General features: G+C 36.1%; 1 long non-coding RNA gene across 1 annotated transcript in view; it reads right to left on the reverse strand.

The window, feature by feature from the left end:
- Window positions 1-1,557: 1,557 nt before the first annotated feature.
- Window positions 1,558-15,874, reverse strand: part of LOC104868024 — a 14,760-nt gene continuing 443 nt past the window's right edge. The window contains exons 2-3 of the long non-coding RNA XR_781942.1: window positions 14,020-14,245; window positions 1,558-1,656 (exon numbers count right to left, since the gene is read on the reverse strand). This is a non-coding gene — a long non-coding RNA (uncharacterized LOC104868024). The remainder of the gene's footprint in view (window positions 1,657-14,019; window positions 14,246-15,874) is intronic.

Here is a 15,874-nt window from a genome sequence, read left to right on the forward strand (position 1 = left end):
TTATGTCAGGGACTAGTAATTAGTTAATTATACATTCCATTTATCAAACATTAATGAACCAGTAGCTAATTTATAGCCAGATGACATACAAAACATATAGACCTTTTACATTTATATGTGGGACAAAATAGCGAGAAAATTTAAAAATACATGTAAACATTTTGTGAGTCAACACATCTACATGAAAATATTGGGGCAAAAGCAAAAAGCTGGTGAGAAATTTTACTGACTAGTGCAAACAGGAATGCCATAAGACTGGCTAAATAATACATTATGAAGAAAAAACGGAATGGGAAAGCAAGTCTACTTTTGTTCATAATGGAATAACTGCTATGTGCTGTGTGCTTTGTGCTTCAGCAGCGCATATACTAAAATTGCAGTAACTGCTATGAAGCTTCCCTTACCAGAAAAAAGAGTGACTCAAAATAAACAGATGTCAGATAGACAGATAGGAACAGTATCGTTAGCATCATGCTATATATGCAAGATAATAATTGGAGAGAATGGAAACAAACAAGATAGATTCTACAGTCACACCGCAGGCTGCCTAAAGCCTTTCCCCAGACACTGTCCCTAATTCAGGCACAAGAATTGAGAAGGCAAGCAGGGAGAGCTCGTCTGAGAAGGCGGAGACTGGAGTGAAGAGAGTCTGGGATACCAGGATTTGTAGACTAGTGGACCACGGAAAAGGAGCTATGAGGGACAGTAGCGCTAGATACATGCATAGAGCTATGCCTGTGTGTTTTGTTTTGTTTCGTTTTTACTGAGAACTAAACTCCTCATGTGCAGGGTGACACTCTAGAAAACTAAGAAAGAAAAACTATTGGAAAAAGAAATGCTACTGCCAGGCAGAATGTAGGGAGAGTTTCATTCGTACTTATACAGCAGGGATATTTGCCAACCTTGATCAAACAATATAGCATCAGTGATCAAAAATTTAACAAAAGGTCTGGGGTTTTAGCTCAGGCCACCTGCCTTGCAAGAGCAGATTTGATCCCTGGTATAGGGGAAAAATTATATATATAGATAGATAGATAGATAGATAGATAGATAGATAGATAGATAGATAGATAGATATTCAAAAGAGAAAAATCCCAAGACCAAATGGCAGAAAATCTTCTGAAAAGAAAATGAATTAGCTACAATTGCTCTCAAACAATTCCAAAACAACAGATGAAACGCAAACACTTTCAAACTTTTTATGAGTGTACTGTATAAGGTTAAGTCATTTCAATGCATTAATTATAAAATTAAATGTAAATATGTTTAAAAGAAATGAAAAACAATCTATAATTCATGGCATGTAGAGCAAGTAACCAAAATGAATCAGAAGCCCTAAAGTGAACCGTAAAACAATAAAACTTTCAGAGGAAAACATAATATACTATTTTGTGAATTTGATCAGGCAAATATTTCAATGCTTATGATTCTGATTGGCACAGTTCACAAAGGAAAAAATAAAATTTGATTTCCTCTATGGGAACTGTGTTCCTCCACCACCAGTAAGCTGCTGTGCCAGTGAGGGTCCCATTGAATCTTTTCTCCCAGCCACACGCACTTTTAGGAGATTTTTCCAAGCTTTCATAAAGCGATGAGTTGTGCAACCAAAGGCTCTCCTGAACCATATCAAGATAGAGGTCGATTATCATGACCTCCCTGTAAAACAAAAATATTGCATTTCAATAACTTCTAAATTACACTTAGTAAAGTTCTATGTCCTATAATCCATTAAAATGCTTCCTTTCCATGCCAAGAAAACCTGATTGTTCTGTCAATATGTTGTAAACCTTATATGCTATATATCTCGGTGTCAGCAACCTCCGTTCTTTTTCGTTGTTGCTATTTTCTTCTTCTCTTGCTTCTACTGTAATATGAGTGCTTTTGGTTCTCTTTTAGAGTGCTACAATTTATCGATGCATTTATCCACAGAATACCACACAACAATTATGTTCATCCTCAGAGTTACAATTTCATAAATTCTACTATTTTAGAATAGGATATGAAAATAATTCAGTGACACTACAGTCTTCTAAAAAAAGGCCCTTCCCATTCATAAGGTTGGGAACAGTTTCTTTTTTTTTTAAGGTTTTTTTGTTTTGTTTTGTTTTTTAGTTTCAATTGAGTTTATTGGTACATTTTAGGTATGCAGTACAATTACATTCATTATTGGGATCTTGCACCTTTACATGACGAGTCTTGGTTCTCATTTTTTTCCCCTTTTCCCTGCCCTCGCTTCATCCCCTCCTGCCCTCCCCATTTACAAACACTTTATTTCCATTTTTTCATTTTCTCATATTTTTTTCTTTTCCCTTATTCCCTTTCACCTACCCTTCCCATTTTCCCTACACCTTTAGCCCTTTTCTTTCTATTTCACATTGTTAATTATCTCATTGGGATCTTATGTACTATTATAGTTTTTCACACCAGAGAAACTATTCAGTATTTACACATGTGTGACTTATTTATTTCACTTAGGAGTATATCCTCAAAATGCATCCATTTTCCTATGAATGAATCTAATTTCTCACTCTTTATGGCTAAGTAGTATTCCATTTTATAGAAAAACCACATCTTCTTTATCCAGTTTCCCACTGATGGGCAAATGGGCTATTTCCAAGTTTTAGCTATTACAAACTGTGCCACTATAAACATAGGTGCACATATTTCACTGTGATATGATTCTTTTAATTCTTTTGGAAAGAGACCCACCAGAGGGATGGCTGGGTCAAATGGAACCTCCAGTCCAAGCTCTTTGAGGTATCTCCATGTTGATTTGCATAGTGGCTGCACCAGTCTGCACTCCCACCAACAATGGAGAAGGGTTCCTTTCTCTCCACAACCCCACCAACATTTGTTATTGTTTGATTTCTTGATAGCAGCCATTCTTTGTGGGGTGAGGTGGAATCTCAGTGTTGTTTTCATCTGCATCTCTCGAATGACCAGTGATGTGGAACATTTTTTCATATATTTGCTAGCTGCTTTTACTTCTTTGTCTGAGAAATGTCTGTTCATTTCAGATGCCCATTTTTGAATCGGGTCTTTATATTTCGGGGGTGCTGATTGTTTCGAGTTCTTTATATATTCTAGATAATAGTCCTTTGTCTAAGGAGCAGCTGGTAAAATTTTTTTCCCACACTATATGTTGTCTCTTAGTTCTGCTGATGGTTTCTTTTGTAGTGCAGAAGCTTTTAAATAAGATCAGATCCCAGTTGTTGGGGAACAGTTTTTTCTTGATATTTTGTCCTGACGTTTTGACACGGGTTCACTTGCTATCCAAGATCATTTCCTTCATGATGGCCTTTTGGGAATTCTTAACAAATAGCTATAGCTCATTTTATGATAAACTTGCCCATAGAAATGCTTACTAGGTTCAGTATCTTTGTGTTGTTTTTAACAAAGAGTACACACACTTTCCCACAAAATAAACAACTATGAAAATTAAAGGCTTAAAGGACAATTATTAAATGATAAAGGAAACTGAAAACTAATGTACATACACTTTCATTCTGTAACTTCTCATTTCGTCTGTAAATTATGCTATGCAGAAAATAAAATTTTTCATGAATTATTCTTTAAATTTATAGCACCTCAACACTTGTAACCATTTTTATGACTCATTAACTTGCATATTAAATATAATTTAGTTTCATTTGTATACCTACACACTAATAAATTTATGGGAAAGTAAGTGGTTGATTTTGTAATTACTTAGCAGGAGATGACACTTTAAAACATACAAATTTGCTTTTTGAACACTATGCTGTAAAATGTATGCCTATATAATATGCAGCATAGTAAATTTAAAGATAAATTTTAAATTTCATTATACAGTGATGCAAAAATGATGGTTTATGCTGAAATTTTTATGATAATGATGCCTTTAACAAGTATATGCTTGTATCTCACCAGTTTAGGTGTATATTTGCAGTTACCTATTTATAAATTTTAAAGCACCTCACCAGCCTGATCATTCTATGACACATATTTGATATCCAAATGATCATTGAATAAATTAAAATAAAGTTTGTATTCATTCACCTATGTGCTACATTATTGTTGCTGAATTATTTCATTCTGATATTAATATGTTAATGTTTGTGCCTGTTTTGTCAAAAAAACTTTTAGTGAACAGTTGCTTTTCATTAATGCTCTCAATCCTACTTTGGGAACAACATATTGCTGTGAATAATTTTTCACCATACAGTAATAATAAAATCTTAATAAAGTTTTAATAAATGATAAATTTACGACAGAATATTCCAAGATGTAAAAGAAAAGGTATAAAAGAAAGGCCAACTATTAATCTTAACTTCAGCAAAATATAATAAAGGATCAAGCTTTCTATCCTCTCTTGTATTCTTATTTCTTAATATAATCAAGTATTATACATAATGTATACTTCTTCTCAAGGAAAAATTATAACATTTAGCCACTGAGCATTTTAAATCTAGGTTATTATTCAGGAAAAAAAATATATATTAGAATAGTTATGCACAATACACCTGGCCCTTCTAGGATAAAGCAGTCAAACAAATCAAGAAAAAAACTCATAAATTTTCAGCGAGTGTCCATAAGCTGCCTTAAAGTAACAAGATCAAACTTTATAGCCCTGTGTTTGTCAGTGTTTCCTTACTATAGCCCACAGCTGAAATAACCTACGAAGAGAAAGGCTTCATGTGGGCTCATGTTTTTCAGGTCTCAGTCCATGATCCACTGGTGGTTTGGGTCTGCGTAGGGATGCTCATCACAGCGGAAGTGTGTGTCTGAGCAAAATGTCTACCTTCACAGTTGAGGCAAAGAGACAGAGGAAGAGGAAAGTGCTGGAGCCCCACAGTTTTCCTCAGAAGCTTTTTCCTGTTAGCCTAACTTCCCAGTAGGCTGAGCATTTTCCAGTTTCTATCATCTTCCACTTCTACCTCTATGGTGCCCAGCCTTCAACTCACAGGCCTTGGGAGATGCTCACAATACCAGTTAGAACAAATCCAAATAATTTGAAGGACTAGTATCTTCATTCATATGTATCTCGTAACATTTAATATCTGTTTCTTCTATGTATTCATCTACATCCAAGTCTATTTCCATATTAATTGGCCTTTATCTATATAAGTGTATATAAAGACAAAACCATAAAGTTATTTTGATCTTATGTTTCATATTCCTGTAAAATATGTTGTACTGAAGGGGAAGTGCTATTTTTTATATTATTTGTCCTTATTTCCAAAGTATGTTAAATGAAAGATCCTTCCTTTATTGTCCCCAGACATGTATTTCACTTGTATCATGCTTTCACATTCTCAGCTTCTGAATAACCTTTATTGAAATAGATGTGAACACGTCTGAATTTGGAGAAGTGTTCCTTATTTGGAATATTAAATATAGAAGCATCTTTGGCCTGGTGTTGGACACACAGCTATTAAGCAATTTTCAATGAATGTATGTATTCCAAACCATAACAGGTTATTCTTACAGGGGCTGCCAGATGGTAGTTTGGATCTCTGTGGTGATTTCTCAGAAAACTCAAAGTAGATATTGATTTGACCCAGCTATCCCTCTTCTACGAATCTTCCCAAAAGAGTTTAAATCATCATTTGACAGAGATGCATGCATCCTCATGCTTATAGCAGCGCGACTTATATAAGGTAGGTCTTTCAAACAGCGTATGTGTCCATCAAAAGATGAATGGATAAGGACATTGTGGTATTTACACACATACTTTGTCATAAAGAAAGATAAGCTTGAGGCATTTGTAGGTAAACAGATGTAAGTGGAGAATTTAATGCTAAACGAAATAAGTCAAATACACCAGCTTAAATATCACAGGGTTTCTCCTGTGTGAGAAAATAAAGAGCAAAAATCACATAGATAAATAGGAAACAGGGAGAAATTCAAATAATTCCCTAAATTTTCTACTTTGTCCTTTTAAAAATATTTTAACACATACACTAATTTGTTTTCTTAATACTACTAGTTTCTCTTAGTTCATGGAAAATAAAATTTTGTGCTATTATCTTTGCCCCTTTGTACAAGAGAATCTTTTCTTTCCTACATTTTAAACTCCAAGTACCTACTTTGATGATAGTGATACACCATGTATTAACTATCGTTATTCTCTTATTATTTTGTTAAAATTTTTAAAAATGTTTTCATAGAGAAAAGTCACTGGGAAATGTTTTGATCCTGAAGTGTACAGATCCACAGAAGCGAATCTGTTTGTCTTTTTTACCCATCATCCTGATAAACTCCTGACCCAGCTCATGTAAACTCCAAATAGGAGAACTGTGTTGCATGAGCCTCCCAAAAAACGCTTGCTACTGCAATGCAAGTTACACTCTAAGGTCAGATTTGAAATTCCTGTTTCTTCTTATGGGGCTTATGTATGCTGCTAAAATGAGAGTGATTCACCAAATCATGGAAAAACAAAAGTATAGTCAAGGCATTTATTCCAGCAAGATAGTGGTTTTTATGGAAATGGAGAAAAATAATAGATTTTGATTAGGTTTACACAAATGAATTCAAGAAGCTCTATCAGTGTTTGGGAACCACAGATTTGTAGTAAACTCGGGCAAAGATTGTGAGTAACCTGGAGACTCATCACTTAAATTTGGTTTCTGAAGTCAGAGGCAATCTTATGATACTGAGAATTCACTTAAACTATGCAGTCTGGGTTAACTCTAGAAAATTAGTCCCATGACGGAAGAAAATGGAGGCTACACATTTTCTGTTGAAGGATTTATCAGTGAGGGGAAAACTCACACATTTGGCATCATAAATGTTATATGTGTGTAGAAAACTAGTATTTTTCCAGAATTGGTATGAGAGGTAGGCTAACCAATGTGGTGTTGAGTGTGATACAGGAACAAGTCAAAGTTTTCCTTTCAGAGCTTAGCAGTGGATCACGAAGGCTTGAATAAAATTGGAGCATCCATAGCACTCACTATTTTTGATAAGTGTGCATAAAATATGATGCTTTGATAAACATACATATTGTGAAATTATCACCACAATTAAATTTCAGTGGACACTATATCCATGACTTCACATAGTTACCATATGTGTTAAGAATATTTATGACCTCCTACCCAAGCTAATTTTAGTACATAACAATTTTATTTACCATAGTTATCTTGCTGTGCATTTGATCACGAGAATTTACAACTGAAAATTTGAACATTTTGACTAATATTTTCTCTTTTTTATCTTACCCTAAAACAAGGAAATACGATTTTAACAGCAAAGAAAAATAAAACTAAAGCAGGCTGGTATTTAGTGATTCATTTTACATGTTTTTGCCTTGATCTAATACTTGGAAAAGCAAAGAGCACAGGGGCTAATTGAGTTCCTTCTATTTTGGAGGATGTATTTTCCATCCCTAAGAATAATCTTAGGTGTTACCTACAAAATAGGTGAAAAGAAAGTTTTAAACTTTGATTCCCCACAAAATGGCACCTACATCTAAACTGATCCACACTTTTATTTGGAAGTATCTAAAGCTTCCACCTTATAGAGATAAATGTTTATGATAAAAGCTTTTGGAAACAGCCCAATTGCCTATCACCTGAAGACTAGATAAAGAAGATATGTTTTTTTGTTTTGTTTTGTTTTGTTTTTTATAATGTGGAGTACTACTCAGCCATAAAGAACAATAAAGTAGAGATACTTATAGCTAAGTGGATGCACATGAGGCCATGCTCTTAAGAGATATTAATAAGGCACACATGTAAATACCAAATAGTTTCTCTGGTGTGAAAAGCTAAAAGTGTAAATAAGGATCAAAGTGTATAATTGATACTGTGTAATAGGAAGAAAAGGTCTAAAAGAGTAGGGGAAGTAGCAGTAGTAGGGCAAAGGTAAAAAGGGAAAAAAAAAGTATAAGAAAAGAAAAATATGGAAACATTGTGTTTGTAAACAGGGAAGGGTAGAGGGGGTGAAGGGAGGGCTGGGAATGGGGAAAAAATAAGTTGGCAGATTCAGTGTGGGCATACAACAGCTCACATGGGAAGCTGACACGTTACTGCTAATTAATCTAAAACTATGATTAAAAATGTAATAAGCTCATTACACTGGATATCAGAGATGGAATAATTTGAAAACTAATATCCCATAAAAGTCCTGATATTTGTTTGTATATTGACTCTTAGATATTGGCAAATGGATTGACCATATTTTTAAGCAGGTGAGAAATTTAAACAGTAGATTATTTGACAGAGGCCTGTGTAAAATATGACCCTGTTGATACCATGAGAATTCAAAAGACATATTAAAGTCCACTTGAAAAATTCTTCTCCAGGATTGGACGGTGATTGTAATTGGCCAGTGAATATCTTGGCATACCTCTTTGGGGTGCACATATAGATTGATAAATTTGGGGGCCCATTAGATACTCTCAGTGGAAACCAGTCTCAGTACAAGCCCCTGAACAAGACAAGGTGACCACTTTTGTCTCCAACTAGCTTAGAATCTAGAAATAACTAAATGATTTCCAATTTGGATGGCATTTATTCCCATAATATATGGTACATGACAAGAAATCAGTTTTGTTGGGAGAACACAGGGAATGCCTCTGCAATTTTTAATCATTTGTCCAATAATAAAATTCAAATGCCATGAGCATATTGCCTTGTCTGTTAGCATTACTGGTAAGATTCAACTACAAATCAAATCAAATGTCATACGATTCATATGATGATATTGATTTTATGAATGATATGATATAATTGGAGATTGACCTAAAATCTCCTCTGAACCATAACAGTGCTGGAAAATTACTAGCCTGAGGAAAAATTGGATTTAACTAACTATCAGCTCATTTCTGCATTTTATCGTTTGGCACAGAATCATCTCTAGGTAAAAATAAGTGTAAATCAAGACAGGGATGCAAGTAATCAATAAGTATCAAAAAATGAGAATGACTATAATTATTTTATAGAATGAATTAGCTATTTCTGTTTTCATTCCAAAAGCCACATTTACTACTCCAAATATTGATGCTGATATTTTTCTTGTATATGTTAAATAAATGCTTGGAATAATAAAAGCATTACTCAACAAAAGAACCAGTCCATACATAGGGAGACAGATTATGAAATAAAGGGTTAGTTCACCCTGCCTGGATTCTCAAATCCTGCACATTCCTCAGAAAAATCTTGTTTTTTAGAACTGGCCTTTGGTTTCTCAAGGTTGGGCCATGAGACCTTGAAACATTCTGCCTTATGGGAATTTTTTTTCTTTTGTACCACTGAGGCCTTGGGCCATAATGTGCCAGTTGAAGTATTTCGTGCTCACAGTGAAATTTATGTTAAATGCCTGTTGCTGCTCAGGAGTCTGAAGAATGGACACTTGGAAGCTTGTGTCAGGTTCTTCCTGCATTTTATCACAGAGGTCTTTTCCCTTTGCTGATTCCATTGTACCTCTTTCTTCTGTCTTTCTACTTTCCACTCTAACCATTATATAACAGCTTTTCTAAGTACTCTGAGTCATTTCAGTGGATCACTAAGTCTGTCAGTGATCTTGGAAATATGATACAGTTAGACTCTGAAAGATTAGACCAAATTCTGTAAAAAGCTAGAAACCGGGTTGATTTTGTCAATAGGCTGAAGAGAAAGTTCAGAAACAAATGCATATGTTAACAAATTCTCTGTGGTATCCAAGGATACAAAACCACAAATACTTGGCTTAAACATTGTTCTTACTGATTTAAGCATTTTATTCATAATGGTTCAGTATGTGGCATTTTTGTCTTTTCTTTATAGTGCTGTTCAGACAGCAAATATTTTCTCTAATTTAAGAGAGGGCCTACACTCTAGGCCCTCTGCGATTTGAAGGCTAAGTCACTCAGAACACCAAAAACCAGCAAGCTTATGAGAACTCTTACATATTTATTTTTCCTTTCACATTACTGTTTCCTTCTTGCCAACAATTTTCTCTTTTTCCACTGCTTTTTTAAAACAGTATTCCAAATAAATAACATCACCCAGGGGATGATGGTTAGTCCACGCATACGGAAGTGCTGACTTTCAGAATGAGGCATTAGGAAAAATAACTGGCACTGGTAATTTAAGCAGTTAAATAAAGTAATAATTTTGAAATTGGACAATGATTGTTTTCCCAAGAGGAAAATAATTATTTTCATCTTATAACCTGAAAAATAGAAATACAATTTGTTAAGATATTTTGAGTGAAAATTTCCATATCAGATTTAGAACGTTAATTGGCCACTGAAGTTTCCTTGTGTCTTATTGCTGCCACAGTGTAATGAGGACACTTTTTTATTTCCAATATTCTTTTGGACAAGTGTAAATTGTTCAATTGTGAAAACAGGATTCAAGATACATGTTGGTAATTGGTTAGGTCCAGTTGGTCGAGTTATTGAATTCCTTTAAATCATATATTCTTAGAAAGCTGTGTTGAAAAATAATTAGCTCTTAGGAAATACTGAATGGAGATAAATATTTATTTATTAATTTCAGAATTATTTATTGATTATTTGTCTGTTTCTAAGTACTTGGATTCCTTCAGTGAGTGAAATAAAAAATATCCTCATGGATAAAAATGTATGCTTTAAGAGATAGATAACAACTAAAGGTAAAATATAAATAAACTAGAAAATAATAAAATATATAGATAAGTATATAGCTAGAGTCAAATAAGGGAAATCTGAAAAGTATAGTCAAGGGTACAGAGTAGGAGTTGGACTTTTAGATCAAATTTTTAAGTCTGTCATTTTCTTTTCTTCTAAAAGGGACTTCAGATCAAGTGACTCGGTGGCAAAACTATGCAAACTGATGTTCCTCGGAAGCGAACGTTTCACATCTCAATATCACGGCAATTATAAAGATTCAGAGTTAATTAACCTTGACTCCGTTCCTACTATTTGCCAAGCTCTTGTATAAGAAGTGATTGCTATTACCCGTGAATTAAATAATAACCATGTGAAGCTGCTATCTTTATCCAGGACATATTGAAGCTTGAGAAGGTGAAATGAGTTTCGGAGGGACACCGTGGACATGGATCTGAGGCTGGCAAGATGCAAACACTGCTGAAAGGAAGTGGTCTTTAGCAAGCTGACTTGACAGAATTTCTCTTAATTGGTTTAATAATTGCTTTTATTTCTGCTTCCTCAAAATAAAACTTTGGAAATCGGTACATTATAAAAATTTTGTTTTGCTCATTTTATTCTTATTAATATTTTTTCTAATTTATACTCCCTTTCAATTCATTGTCTGGTAATAGATGCTGTTTCCCAGATTGCATTTCTTCATTTGTATCAAAAATATACCAGGCCAGGAATTTGGCTCAGTGGTTCTGTGGCCTGCCTTGCGAGTGCAAGGGCCTGAGTTTGACCCCTGGTACCAAAAAAAAAAAAAAAAACTAAAACAAAAATTAATTATTAACCACTCATGTAGCAGACATCCCTGCCTAGTACTTGTGGGTATGAATGGCACCTACTTCTAGCTTTGCGTAATTCGGCTATATTGTTTTGTATCAAGAGTCACACGAATGCTCTATGTGACTCAAACGAGCATGTCAGATGGTGGACTGGGCCAGTACAGCCCCTCCTCAATGGCTGCCGCAGGAACCTAGGCTCTGGTCTGTGAAGTGGAAGGGCTCTACTGAGTTATGTGCAGCTAAGATCAGCGTGACCCCAATTAAGATCCTCTCCCCTGAATTATGGCTTCTCGCTGACCTGATAGGTTGCTTACTCGTTACATCCAGTCCCACTACCTATCTCTTCTATCCAAGCAAGATAAGCAGTGCTTATTCCCCAACATCTCTGCCTGGCACCATCATGCCGGGTGTTCAGCAGTAGTTCACCAGATGCCTTCAAATCATACCTGGCTCCCTTTCTTCCCATAATTATATTCCATAAATTCTGGATGTGCTTGGGGGCCTTCATCTTTGCTGCCATCAGCTTCACTCTAACTCTAGTTTCCTGTCTTTATTCTCTCGCCTTGTGCTGTTGTAGCTCGTAGGAGGCCAGAACCCACGGCAGAGGTTTTGGCAACATCCCCTTCCCCATCCCCTATATACTCAGAGTTCATCCATTATTGGAATGGAATGTTGGCTCCGAGTTTATAATAATACGTCCACATGAGGGCATGGTGTACATGCCTATAATCCTAGCACTCTGGAGGCTGAGGCAGAAGGATCACCATGAGTTCAAGGCCAGCCTGGGCTATATAGTGAGTTCAGGGCCAGCCTGAACTACAAAGGGAGACAAAAAACAAAACAAAACAAAAGTAATAATAATGTAAGCACATAGTGTAGCAATGCTACATATTAAAGAATGGATTTGTTGTATATTTACAGGCATCTGTAGTGGTTAGGTAGATTTTGCAATAACTCTATTTCTATATCACAGTTTTAACTCTAACAAGGTAGAATACAAAGTGCTTGGAAATCTCCTCAGCTAGTTCATCAAGGTCACCAGTCAAATTTAATCTTCCCTATGACTGCAGGCAAGATATTTGTTAAACTCCTTCCCAACTGATAACAAAAGTAATTCTTGTTATCAAATGCCAGGTGACATTTTTACATACTATTATGAGTCATTTCATGTCCCAGTTTGACTGGGCAGAGAAATGGACATATAGCTGGGAAAGTATTGTCCTTGAATGTGTCTGAATTATGGGTAGTACTGATTGTCAACTCCACTAGACTGAGCAATGACAAAGAGACTGGTAAAGCATGCTTCTGGGAGGAATGGTGGGTGTTTTTCCTGAGGTTACTGACCTCCAGACCAGATCAGTGAGGCGGGAGAATTTATCCTGATGGTGGGTAGCACCATCCAATGGGCTGGCTGCCTGGATGGAACAAAAATGTAAGGAGTAGGAAGTTGGTCTTCTCTTGAAAGCTCAATTTTGCTTGAGCAAGTGAGTTTTTTGATGTAGCTATCACTTATAACATCCCACTTCTTCAGCCATGTGACCTAGACTCACACCAGTGACTCTCCAAGGAGCCCCTAGGCCTTTAGCCTCAGAGTGACACTGGGTCCTCGATCCTTGTTCTGAGGCTTCCAGCTTCTTGGGCTAAGAACCTACTGTATCCTCTGACTTGTTAGCATGCAGAGGGCTATTGTGAACTATTGAGCCTCAGTAGGGATAAAAATAGAAACAGAAATAGAAAAAATATAGAAATATATTTTTCTCTAGAGAACCCTAGCCAATATAGTTTGTGAGGCTAATTTTGTAGGAGATTCACATTTTAGTCAATAGAATAAGGTTTTTTTATTTTCCTTCTCTGACAGCTAACTGATTGTCAACATGGTTGGGGATTAACAAAGCCCATATGTGGGTAAGTCATAAATGAATGACCTTGGGTTATATATCTGATCCCTTGCTCTTTTGCCCCCCCCCCCCCGTGCAGGGATTGAACTTGGTGACAGAACCAATGAGCTAAATCCACAGCCTTCACCCTTTTCTCTTGACACCTTTTCCAATTCTGTTTTGCTTCCAGGTCACCATGAATCAAGCAGCTTTGCTCCCTCATACCCTCCCATCAAGAGTTTTCTACCGAGAAGCAGCTAACCATGGGCTTAAAATCCTGAAACAATGATCCAGATTAAACTTCTCCTCCTTTAAATTGTGTCAGGGATTTTGTGGCAGCCATGGGAAAACTCAAATATATCTCCATGCTGTGGATTGGCATCATCCAACCTATTCACTGTCAAAGTAGAACAAAAAGTCAAAGGAAGAATAGATCTATTTTCTTTTCTGATGGAGAACATTTGCCTTCTTCTGTCTTCCAAGTTCCATCACTCTTGGTTCTTAGACCTTCAGACTTGGACCAGGATTGAGACAGTTTGATATTTTGAAGTCATTTTCTTGCTTCATATTTTGACATCATTCTCGAAACACTCCTTCATTTTTTGTTCGAGATGATTTAGGTTTCTTTATAGATTTTCCACAAAATCCTTCTAACTGCATCCATGTCATTCATAACTGTTAGGCAGCCATTTCCTTCCATGACCTATTCATATTCAGTTACGAAGTAATGTTGGAGAGCTTAAACAGAAAAACTTACCCTATAATTTCTGCAGGTTAAGAGCCTCAGTCTGGCCTTTGCGGGGAAGACTCCTGAATTCTGGATCTTGTTGTACGATCGGCAGTGAAGGCCCTGAATGGGGCTGTGCAAAGAGAACTTCATTTTAAGCTTCTCCCCAGCTTCACTTGTGACCGAGCTACTGAGCAGGCATCAGTTCCTTCCGACATACGCTTCTCTAGGCGGCTTAGACAGGTAGCAGGCTTCTCTGACAAAGAATGAGTGAGAGAAGAAACAGAGCGTGAACACCACTCTATTCTGTAACCTGATCTTCCAAGTGACATCCCACCTTCGTCATCATCGGTTAGAAACAAATCTGTAGGCACAGCCAAGGAATGACATAAACATTGTATACCGAGAGTTGAAGATCACTGGGAATCATCTCAGAGGCTGCCTGGCACAAATGATCCCTGAGTTACAGCTTTTATATTATACCCACAAATAAGTTTGACACTAGAAAGCAAAAAATAAATAAATAAATAAATTCAGTAATAATATATGTGTGGAGCAAGGAGGAAGCCCTTTAGGAAGTTGCATGGGAGCTTGTCATATCTCAAGCAAATTTAAGAAATTTTATACTCCAGAGTAGAATTTACCAAGCATGGTAACCTGCTGATGCCTTCCAGGAGAATTTGTTCTCTGGTTTCAGGTCGTTCGTATTTTTCCCTTTCTCTCTCTGATACGGTTAATTTCATATATCAATTCAACAGGAGTAAAGTAGGATGGACGATAGGAGTGATGGTGCCTGTCTGTAATCTCAGTACTACTGAGGATAGCAAGTTCAAACCTACCTTGGAAAACTTAGCCAGATATTGTCTCAAAATTTTAAAAAAAAAATGCTAAAGATATAGCTCAGTGTGAACTCCCTGGATTCAATATCCCTGTAGCTGGGGCGATACAGGAAGGATGACAAGGCAGCTTGCTAAGCGTTTTTTCCAGTTGTGCATTTCAGGGTGTTTCCAGACAATATTGGCATTTGAATAAACAGGCTGAGTAAGGTCTGTCTTTATTCAGTTTTTTAAATTGAGTGTTATTGGTTCATTTTAGTTATATAGTAGAGTTACATTCATCACTGGGATCTTGTACCTTTACGTGGTTTCCTCAGTTTTGAACAAGCACTGTCTAATAGGCTGAAGGCTTAGACAAAAGAAAACAAAAATAAGCAGAATAAAAACGAACTGACTCGTTCTATCCCCTTTGGAACTAGAACCCCAATTTTCTAGGTTTTCTGACTTTTATACTCCAACGTTTGTATCAAAACTGCTTTACTTTTGAAGTCTTCCACCATGCCCTGAATCACACTAGCAAATTCTTTCTCTGGCTTCCAGACAACACATTTGGGGGCTTCTCAGGCTCCATAATCATGTGCACCCATGCCCCTAACAAATCCTGCCTCATCTTCCCATTTATAGCTCTATATATCTATTACCTATTAGTTCTGCTCCTTTGGAGAACTAATAAACCGCATAAACAATCTGAGCATAAATATTCATTCCATGAAACGAAACTTTTTCACTATATTTTAAAATACAAAGAAATACTGAAAATTCACCGTGCACCTGGGAGTATGACTTGAAAACTAATGACCTCCAGGGTACGTTAACAACTGAATTAGTGACATTCTCTGAAGTCAAACTATGGAGTATATTTAATGCTAAATTTAGAAAAAAGTGATAACCAGAAGTAAATATAAAACAAGTCAGTGGAAACTTTACCACGGGAATATAATTGTAAAGCACCAAAATATTTAATGCCGTGTATTAAAAGTGTGCCTCTAATCTTTCACATAAAACACAAGCTCTACTTAATATAATTATTCCTGACATATGGAATATAC

Source organism: Fukomys damarensis, unplaced genomic scaffold, assembly GCF_012274545.1.
Source record: "Fukomys damarensis isolate Sample0158 unplaced genomic scaffold, DMR_v1.0_HiC HiC_scaffold_17, whole genome shotgun sequence".
Classification (NCBI taxonomy): domain Eukaryota; kingdom Metazoa; phylum Chordata; class Mammalia; order Rodentia; family Bathyergidae; genus Fukomys; species Fukomys damarensis.